The sequence below is a fragment of the Schistocerca serialis genome, unplaced genomic scaffold (genome assembly GCF_023864345.2).
Source record: "Schistocerca serialis cubense isolate TAMUIC-IGC-003099 unplaced genomic scaffold, iqSchSeri2.2 HiC_scaffold_1351, whole genome shotgun sequence".
NCBI lineage: Eukaryota > Metazoa > Arthropoda > Insecta > Orthoptera > Acrididae > Schistocerca > Schistocerca serialis.
The window spans coordinates 6068711-6078982 of NW_026047571.1; positions in this window are offsets into that span (position 1 = coordinate 6068711).

Here is a 10272-nt window from a genome sequence, read left to right on the forward strand (position 1 = left end):
TAACATATTGTTCTTACATAGAAAAAGAAATCCACTATTCTGTAGCCACACTATTGATGAAAAACCACTGGAAATAGTATCTGCCACAAAATATCTGGGAGTAACTATTCAGAGCAACCTTAAGAGGAATGACCACATAAAACAAGTAGTTGGAAAAGCAACCTTAAGAGGAATGACCACATAAGTAGTTGGAAAAGCAGAAGCCAAACTTAGATTCATATGAATAATCTTAAGGAAATGTAACTCATCCATGAAGGAAGTGGCTTACAAGGTGCTTGTTTGACTGATTGATGAGTATTGTTTATCTGTCTGGGATCCATACCAGATAGGACTGATAGCATAGATAGAGATAGAAACACACAATATCCTGTATCAGAGGATGCTCTACAACATGACTGTTATGACCTCAGTGCCTGTTTCCAGATATGTGCCTCACACAAGTTTCTCAGAATTCTGCATGTTGGAACTGCCATGTGGTTGGTTCTTACCAGTCACCTGGCCTTCATTTGTGCTAGTTTCTGTGATCTCAGCTTTTATTGGCAAGTTCCTGTTTCCAATGAAGAGTGGCATGTTTCATTACATCATCACCTAGTTGCATGAGAGTGTTATGGAGATGCTCATCAAACTCCATTGGCAGATGTTATGAGAGACACATTGTGCATCACTGAGAGAGATTTACTATTGAAATTTTGAAAGGGCACTTTCTGGGAAGAGTCAGACGACATATTACTTTCTCCCACATACATTTCATGCAATGACCACAAGAAGAAAATTCAAGAAAGCAGAGCCAATACGAGGCTTCTTTCCAAGTGCTGTTCATGAGTGGAGGACTCAGTGGTACAAAGAGTACCCTCCACCATACACCTATATGTGGCTTGTGGTGTACGATGTAGATATAGATGAACACTGTTTGCCCATGTTATCAGTTATAATTTGTGGGCATAGGCAGAAGTTGTATACTGGCGACACACAATATCCTGTATCAGAGGATGCTCTACAACATGACTGTTATGACCTCAGTGCCTGTTTCCAGATATGTGCCTCACACAAGTTTCTCAGAATTCTGCATGTTGGAACTGCCATGTGGTTGGTTCTTACCAGTCACCTGGCCTTCATTTGTGCTAGTTTCTGTGATCTCAGCTTTTATTTTCAGTAACTGTTGCTCTTTTTCACTCCTCTTCCGTTTTTCTACATCTTTAATTTTGCAACCTGCCTATTCCCCCACCTCACTGCCCTCTCCAACACCTGTCTAGCATGTATAATGCACTTTACTTTCTGCTCTTATTGACTCTTGCATGATTTATTTTTCAGTAATCTCTATCTTGCTTAGTACCCTATTCTCCATCATCCTATCCATAAAGTCTCCCATGACCCTAGGTTCGGGGCAACTTTTCCATAACTCTCACTGTCACCCACCTTCTTCCTTCATCACTCTACCTTTCCCTTCAGTCCTACTGCCAGAAGAAGGAGCCAATGGCTCCAAATGCTTGTGTATTTCCATGATCCTTGTATGTGTTTTCTCCAGTCAACACTTGGCAAGTTGATCTTGTATCTATCCAGTAATATTTTCAAACATTGGTTATTTTTGTTGACACATTATCCCTACAGAACAGATTGGGAAGCTTGCATTTTTTTTTAAATTCTGTGGTTGGAGAATATTTGTCAGTTCTTGAAGAGGCAAACTGTTATACCGGTCTTCAGGTCGCCATGGAATATAAGTGTTTAATATGCTATCAGTGATGACGTCATCAGAGATTGGGGATGAGATCATATTGGGAAAGGAAGGAAAGAGAAATTGAGTGTGTCCTTTCTAAGTAACAATCCAGGCAATCACTATAAGCAGTGGAAAAAATGGGAAACCTAAATCTGGAAGCCCAAAGAGTTTGGGCCACCAATGGCCTGAAGATTTATTTAGGTAGTTACATTTTATTTGCATAGAGCCAGCAGAATGATGGATTTTGTAAATGGCATAAATAATAATATGACATTTTGTTAATGTAATTACTATTATGTTAACAGAATCTTCCTTCAGTTCTTGGTAGAACAACATTATAATAAATGAAAAGCACCAGTTTGTTTTTGCTCTACAACATTACTTTTGTTGTGTTAACCGGTTTTTGGCTTACAAGGCCATCTTCAGACATTTACTGTGTATTTTCACCAAAGAAGTTGCTATGTTTACAAACAATATTGAAAGAGAAGCAAAAACATACAGCAAGCAACATCTTTGACAGTGTGGTGGTAGTGCATTGAAGACTGGGAAGTAAATAGATAAAAATGGACTAAACAGGAAAAGCTTTAACACAAAATAGGAATAGCATGCCTACATAACAGTTTCTATTAATAAACAAAACTAATAAAATAAAATTAGTACTTGACAAGGCTACATCAGGAGGTATAAAAAATGGAGAGTGATACACAAACCTATTAAAAGAAGAAACAATAATCAGCATGTTATACCCTTATAATCCTATCATCAGTGTCTAACGTGCAGTGTCTTTTAGTTGCCGGCTGGAGTGGCCGTGCGGTTCTGGGCGCTACAGTCTGGAGCCGAGCGACCGCTACGGTCGCAGGTTCGAATCCTGCCTCGGGCATGGATGTGTGTGATGTCCTTTGGTTAGTTAGGTTTAATTAGTTCTAAGTTCTAGGCGACTGATGACCTCAGAAGTTAAGTCGCATAGTGCTCAGAGCCATTTGAACCATTTTTTTGTCTTTTAGTTACATATTATTCATATGTTCTCTCAATTCGTAGCTATGGCCTTCTTTTTTTGGGGAACAAATGCACAGAATATGAATGCAGTTTTCAAACTCCAGAAAAAAGCCATAAGAACAATAACCAAAAATACTAGTCAAGCTCATTGTAAAGATCTGTTCAAAACAATAGGGATTTTAACTGCTCCATGTCAGTTGTACACATCAAAAATAACATTGGTAATTACTGCACAAACAGCTCTGTCCATGACCATGCAACAAGATATAGACTCAACTTACATTTACCAAGAAAAAAGAAACATAAAACTCAAAACAGCATTTTCTACCACGGAATAAAACTGTACAATACATTACCAAAAGAGATTAAAGAAATTGCCAAAATACACTTATTTAAAAAGGCACCTAAAAATTACCTGTTATGCAATACATTTTATACATTGAAGGATTAGTTAGATAAAACAGAGTAGGGGTTTCATAAAAAATGTTATACAAGTAAATAATAATAACACTACAGGAGTAGATTTATGATTGTCGCTAACTAGAATTCTGTAAATATATGTGTACACAAATTAGCTTATTTTAAATTGCTATAAACTTATAAATACTTTGCCATGTCCTATGTCCTTGTAAAAAGACATCTATGGATGAATAAAGATAATACTACTACTACTACTAATGTATCTTCTGAATACATAAGGAACTTAAGAAATATCAATAAGATAAACAGAAATAAATAGATGCAGGAAAATGGAGGCATCTGAGGGATCATACTGTAAATGCAGCCTTTGAGAGTGTGGCGGTACAGAACTTTGTAACAGTTTGCATTAAATAAATGAATCAAGTAATATATAAACAATATTTGGTGAGACAACTGCAAGAGGTGTTAAACATGGACAGTAATACAAGTACCAGTTAAGAGAAAGCCTTAACAATTGAAACAACAGTCTAGTCTCTTGTTAAATTTCCAAAAATGCTGAAACACCTAATTCTTTATTTCTGACCAAGAAACCAAATACCAATTTTTGTAAGTCTAGCTTCAAAATTGCCTTAATAGAAACATTTTTGAAAAAAACCCTTCATCCCATATTTCACCCCCTTGATGTTGGTATTTTAAAAAATCCCTGCTTAAATGACACTGGCAATATAAGATCCACACCTCAAAATTTCAAGTTTCTATCCTATCTATCACTGGACTGGGCAATGATGAGGCACTCAGTCAGGGCATTCTATATAGAGATTGTGTTTGGATGTTTCACCATCATGTCTTATGCTAAATGGTTCATGTTCATCATCTTTGAACTTAAATTCATTCTTTAATTAGTTCTCAGAAAGCTTTACTTTTATTATCAGACTGCTCTATTGTTTTGTTGCTAATCCATTTCCTAAGATTAGCAATTTCAGTTTTAAAAGTTTTCTTTGCCTCATTTCATTTCTCCTTCAAAAGCTGTACAGCATTAGCTTTATAAAGTAGGTTTAGATGGATATTTGACTGAGCCTAATCAGATTTGGGGGAGTTTCATTCTAGGATTACTTCCATTTTGGTAATGTTTAAGTACCTGAAGGGTTTCTCTGACAACAGTGGCAATAGTCATAATGTCTCATCAGGGTTTCATAGAACTTATTCCATTTGTCATCAGTTCCTTACACCTGGTACACAGAACCTCATTTCTCCTCTGATTGTATTTAAAGGCATTACTATTCAATCTATTCGGAGTTAATTCTAGCAGAACATCCTTTGTTATTTTTCTATGGCTGAATTTATGTACTCTACCACATGACAAAAGTGATCAAAATAATTTAAAGCTAGGCTACCTGACCTATAAAATTCCTGGTGGTTATAGAATAATCCATTTTAGTGGAGTATTTGTCATTTACTCTAGTACCTGATGCAACAGGAAGCTGAGGCTTCATTGCAGTTAACAAAAATATTGACTCTACTGATACTGAATTCGAATGTGACAGTGAATTTACCTGGTCATGTCTAACAGGTCCAGATGAAATCAAGTTAATTGTTGCATGTTTTTACTGGTTACCCAATTTCATTGTGACAGTTTTACAGTCAGAAGCACCTAAATACCCAGATTATACAATATTAGTTTTAGGTGTCTTTAACCTACTGAGTATGGACTGGTGCATACAGATTCATTGCAGGGGTACAGACAGACAATCTTGCAAAGTACTTTTGAACATATTTTCCAAAAACTGTCTTGAGCAGCTAATTCAACAGCCCACATGCTATGGGAATATTTTAGACCTTGTAGCTACAAACAGGCGTGGCTCTATTGATGGCATCACTATAGAGTCAGGGATTAATGATTATGATGTCATCTTAGTAACTATGGTTACTAAATGAATCAATCAAGAAAGTTAGGAGAGTGTTTCTGCTAGAAACAGCAGATACACTATGTGATCAAAAGTGTCAGGACACCCCCAAAATCATACGTTTTTCATATTAGGTGCATTGTGTTGCCACCTTCTGCCAAGTACAACATATCAGCAACCTCAGTAGTCATTAGACATCGAGCGAGAGCAGAATGTCACTCTGCAGAACTCACAGACTTCCAACATGGTCAGGTGATTGGGTGTCACTTGTGTCAGACATCTTTATGCAAGATTTCCACACTCATAAACATAACTAGGACCACTGTTTTCAATGTGATAGTGAAGTGGAAACAGCACAAAAGCATACAGGCCGACATTGTCTGTTGACTGACAGTTTAAGAGAGTCACAGTGTGTAGTAGGCATACATCTACCCAGACCATCACATAGGTATTCCAAACTGCATCTGGATCCACTGCAGGTACTATGACAGTTAGGTGGGAGGTGAGAAAACTTCGATTTAATGTTTGAGCGGCTGCTCATAAGCCACACATCACACCAGTAAATGCCAAACGATGTCTTGCTTGGTGTAAGGAGCGTAATAATTGAATGATTAAACAGTGGAAAAACATTGTGTGGAGTGATGAATCACAGTACAAAATGTGGTGATCGAATGGCGGGGTGTGGATATGGCGAATGCCCAGTGAACATCATCTGCCAGCATGTGCAGTGGCAACAGTAAAATGTGGAGGCGATGGTGTTATTGTGTGGTCATGTTTTTCATCGAGTGACCTTGCACCTCTTGTTGTTTTGTGTGGCACTATCACAGCACAGGCTACATTGATGTTTTAAGCACCTTCTTGCTTGCCACTGTTGAAGAGCTATTCAGGGATGGCGATTGCATCTTTCAACATGATCGAGCACCTGTTCATAATGCACTGTCTGTGGCAGAGTGGTTACATGACAACAACATCCCTGTAATGGACTGGCCTGCACAGAGTTCTGACCTGAAACCTGTAAAACACCTTTGGGATGTTTAGGAATGCCAACTTCATTCCAAGTCTCACCAACCGACATCAGCACCTCTCCTTAGTACAGCACTCTGTGAAGAATGGGCTGCCATTCCCCAAAAAACCTTTGAGCACCTCGTTGAATGCATGCCTGAGAGAGTGGATGCTGTCATCAAGGGTAAGGATGGCCAACAACCATATTGAATTTAAGCATTACCGGTGGAGGGCACCATGGACTTGCACCTCATTTTCAGCCTGGTGTCTGGACACTTTTGATCACATAGTGTAAGTAGTTGTTGGCATCCCCACTTAGATAATGAACTGACATCATTTTGTTCCAGTGAGCCGTGGTGCCATTGAGTTAGCAGACTGGAGCCACTGACTCAAGAGTAGTAACAACTGTCCCTCGTGCAACCCCATTGTCAATATCTATGAGGAAGAGTGGGTATCTGTGGGTTGTGTCCTTAGAAGGTCTTTGCTTGCCAATATATACACGTGGTTCACTGGCCTGAGAAGGGAGGCATGAAGTTTGGAGATTGGTGGTAGCATTGCGACAAGAGATGGTCATGAGGTCTGAACGGCCAAAGCCGTGAGCTATGCAAGGAGGGCCTGCACAGAGTGAAGATACCAGAGTACTTCACTGGGGTCAGCATCAACTACAAGCAGCAGGCTGACATTTTGTCAGTTGGTTATCAACATTAATGTCAGATGACCACTTGTGGCCTGGCTGCCCTCTTCTACCTGGCTTTCATTGGCACACTCAGTAAGCACAGTGGATCCATGGCACTGCTTGCTGATAAAGGGGAGTAACATTCTGTAATACTCATAGTGATTTGTGTCATTGCCTACCTGCCCTCCTTATTATTTTCCAGTTAAGTGAACTTTTGGGAGAATTCATGACAGATTGGGAGTCACAGACATCATTTGATACCATATTCATGTTACGGATGATGTGCTGGTTTGCCAGTCACCATATCACTTGTCACTTTCTTAAAAGATGGATCATAAGACCATCCACCTCCCCCCTTTTCTTAGTACCTAAAGATCAGGGGCAGGATTTCTGACCTGTGGTTGATCACAGGCTTCTCAATTAAAAGGTGATCTTGAATTTCGTGCCACTCCCTGATCTCCACAGCTGTTTGACCTGGTTTTAGGGAGCATATTGGTTTACTGTCTTAGATCTTAATCAGGCTTATTACCAGATACCCTTAGCAGAGGAATCTAAGCATCTCATCGCCTTCACCCTGGATTGGAATTTATACGAGTTCTATTTGGTTTAGTCAACCAGTGCAGCAGTTTTATCCCATTTATTGGATAAAATTTTAGGTGATTCAAAGTTTAATTGTGTCTTCAGTTATTGGGACAATGCAGTCATATTCAGTGCCTCCTTTGAAGAGCATTTAGAGCACATCTCACATGTGGAAGGTACTCTCCAGGCTTAGGGATGTGGTCCTGACTGTGAAACCCTCAAAGATAACCTTGGCTAAGCACCAAGTGTCATTTTTGGGTCACTTGGTATCTGGTGATGGAATTAGCATTGATCCAGGATGAACTAAGGCATTGAGGAATTTTCCGCAACCACAAAATAAGAGGGAGGTTGCCTGATTTGTAGCAATGACTAATTATTTCCACAAATTTGTCCCAAACTCTGTGCAACCTTCAGCTCCATTAAATTTGTTACACAGAAATAATGAGAAATTCATGTGAGCTGAAAGTCAGCAGGCAGCCTTTGAGGGAATCAAAACTGTGATTTCCAACCCACTGGTTTTAGCCATACCTGACTTTAAGAAATGATTTGTGGTCCACACTGATGCTTGCATTACTGGTATCGCAGCAGTTCTTTTACAGAAAGATCAAGATATCAGGCATCTGCTTCCCGACATCTGGAGGGGCCTGAACTCAATTACTCGGTATATGAGTGTGAAGCGTTAGCTGTGTTATTTGCTCTGGAAAAATTTTGGTTCTATCTCAAACATAATGAATTTGATCTAGAGATGGATAATTAGGTCCTTAGTTGGGACCTAGCTTGTCCTAAGAAGACAGAGGGTATTGCAATATGGGCGGTCCGCATTTTGGCTTTCCATTTTAAGGTTCAGGACATTGAGGGCTCTGATAATCAGTCTGCTGATACCCTTAGCAGGATGTTCCAACAGCACGAGCTTGATGAGGAAATGCCAGACAGTTACCTAGTATGTACTATCCTTGCTGAGGTACCGAAACTGCTTAACAATTTGTAAACTGAACAAGAATAATACCCATTTTGGGGGGGGGGGGGGTGGGCTCAGGAAGCAGATACTAGATGGACAGGAATCCAGTGACTGTTTTCTGAAGAATGAGATTCTGTGTAACTGCAGGGGTAGGTCTGGGGTAGCTAGATTTTATCTCCCTTGACCCTTAGTTATTCTGGCCTTCCAGTACTGTCATGACTTTATAAAACGTTAGAGATAGTCAAGGAGCAGCTGACCTGGCCAACATTTTATAAAAACATTAGAGGTTTAGTCAAAGAATGCCAAGATTGTAAGAATGGAAGACCAAGTAACTCCCTGGCGAGGGGATTGCTGCAGTCGGAATGGGAAGAGCATCCACTGGACAAATTGTTTGTTTATTATGTGGGCCAGCTTCCCTGGACAAAAAAAGGCAATCTGTATATTCTCATAGTAGTGGACACCTTCTCCAGGTTCATACCTAGCTGGGGTGAGAGAGCTCTTATCACCATCTCATGGTACTAATATATTTACGTGGTTTGGGCCACTGCAGCCATTGGTTATGGATAACATTCCTGGATTTCTGTCAAGATTGTTTAGACAATTCTGTTTTGGCAATGGGATAAATCATGTTACCACTACACCTTATTATCCTTATGATTCCTGTGCCAAAAGGATTAACTGCAACTTGAAGTCAGCATTGATTATTTACCACCATAAATCACCCAAGAAGTGGGATACAGCCTCACCCTGATTAAACTTAGTGTTTAACTCCATGTGGGATGAAGAATCCCATGCCACCCCAGCTAGCCTAGTGCTCGCATATCCGATGAATTCCTGACTCTCCAATTTATGTAAGATAAATCATTTTTCACCTCCATCTATCAGTCCGAAGGTACTTAGAGAGCAAAGGGACCAAATATTAGGAATGTTCACGATTTTCAGGCCTGTCACTATAACAGAAACAAGTGCCCCTTTCAAGGGGAGATAGGGGATCTTGTCTACATCAGAAACATTTCTGGGTGGACTTCCCAGGATAAATGTTTGGAGAAACTTGCCCCACATTTCCTAGGTCCATATTCCATTGTCAAAATTTTAAGCCCAGTCAGTCATTTGGTCAGGGACCCAGAAAAGAGGAAGCTCATCTCAGGCAGATTAAAATTTCCAGCAGAGTGAAGGGTTCTTAGATCTGGGGGAAAGCTTGTTCAGGTTTGAGAGTGGGATGTTGAGATGTGGCGCCATTGAGTTAGTAGACTGTTCTGTCTGGCACCAGTGGCTCAAGAACTGTATCGACTGTCACTCTTGTGGCCCCATTGCCAATATCTGTGAGAAAGAGTGGATACCTGTGGTTTGTGTCCTTAGAAGGTCCTTGAGAGGGGTCTGCTGGCCTGAGAATGGAGGCACAACGTTTGCCGATTGCAGTAGCATCACAACAAGAGGTGGCTACAAGGTCCGAAACCACAAGCTGTGCAAGGAGGGCCTCTGCAGAGTTACGATACCAGAGTACTTCACTGGGGTCAGCATTGACTACAAGCAGCAGGCTGACATCCTGTCAGTTGGTTGGCAACATTTGTGTTGGACGACTGCTCGTGGCCTGGCTGCCCTCTTCTACCTGGCTTTCATTGGCACCACTCGGTAATCACTGTAACGCACCTTGGATCCATGGAACTGCTTGCTGATAAAGCGAAGTAACATTCTGTAATCCTCGTGTTGATTTTTGTCATTGCCTACCTGCCCTGCTTATGATTTTCCGGTTTGTACCCGACACTCAGAGCTTTACTCAATTGGCTCTTTGGTCATTAATAGAGGCCATAATATTGTACTGAGACACTAGTTGTCATTTGAAAATTTGTCCCACTATTATATTTCCTTTCGTTTCTGGTTTGTACCCAGTCATTAATGTTCTAATGACTAGCTCCTGGCCATAAATACAGCCAGAACAATTATACTAATGCACATGTTGCCATTAAACAAAAGAGGGACCTTCTAGTTAGATTTAGGTGTTAACCAGTTCTGTTCTTTGATT